Source organism: Passer montanus, unplaced genomic scaffold (assembly GCF_014805655.1).
Source record: "Passer montanus isolate IOZ18808 unplaced genomic scaffold, ASM1480565v1 scaffold427, whole genome shotgun sequence".
Taxonomy (NCBI): Eukaryota; Metazoa; Chordata; class Aves; order Passeriformes; family Passeridae; genus Passer; species Passer montanus.
The window spans coordinates 15,365-16,363 of NW_024369119.1; positions in this window are offsets into that span (position 1 = coordinate 15,365).

Here is a 999-nt window from a genome sequence, read left to right on the forward strand (position 1 = left end):
GGCACACCTGGGCACACCTGGCCGAGGGGATACGGGGTCAGTACCCAGGACTGCTCCAGTCCTGACCCATTTTGGGGGTGGGCAGCACCTCCCACATCATCCTGGGCACACCTGGGCACACCTGGGCACACCTGGGCACAGCTGGGCACTGGGGGTTACTGGGGGTTACTGGGGTTTACTGGGGGGTGCAATGGGGCCATTCTGGGGGTGACTGGGCGTTACTGGGCGTTACTGGTGGTTACTGGGGGGTGCCATGGGAGGCACTGGGGGGCACTGGGGGGCACTGAGAGGTAGGATGGGATGGGGATGCAGATGGGGATGGCGGGGCCAGGCCCGGGGATGGGATCGGGATGTGGGACATGGATGCCGGGGCCGGGATGGGGCCGGGATGGGGATTTGGGGTTTGGGATTTGGCTGCCGGGGCCGGGATGGGGTCGGGATGGGGGTGCCGGGTTTGGGATACGATGCCGGATTTGGGGTTAGGGATACAGGCGCCGGGTTTGGGGAGGGGATGCCGGGGCCGGGATGGGGTCGGGATGGCGATGCCGGGTTTGGGATGCAGACTCGGGACTCAGGATTCGCCTGCAGGGGCCGGGGATGGGATCGGGATGGAGACGCCGGGTTTGGGATGGCGATGCTGGATTAGGGATGGCGATCTGGGATTCGGGATGCAGCTCCCGGGGCCGGGATGGCGATGCCGGGTTCGGGATGCGGATCTGGGGCCGGGATGGGGATGGCGATACCGGGGCCGGGATGCGGCTCCCGAGTCAGGGATGGGATGGAGATGCCGGATTTGGGATGCGGATTTGGGCCATCCCCGGTTGCCATGGAAACCGACCCCGCCCCTCCCGTTGCCATGGCGACAGCACGCCCCGCCCCGTTGCCATGGTTACCGACAACCTCCCACCCAAAAAACGCACCCGGGCCCCTCCCCCCGCCCGGGACGGTCACGTGACACTCAGGTGACACTGAGGTGACACAGGTGACACAGGTGACACT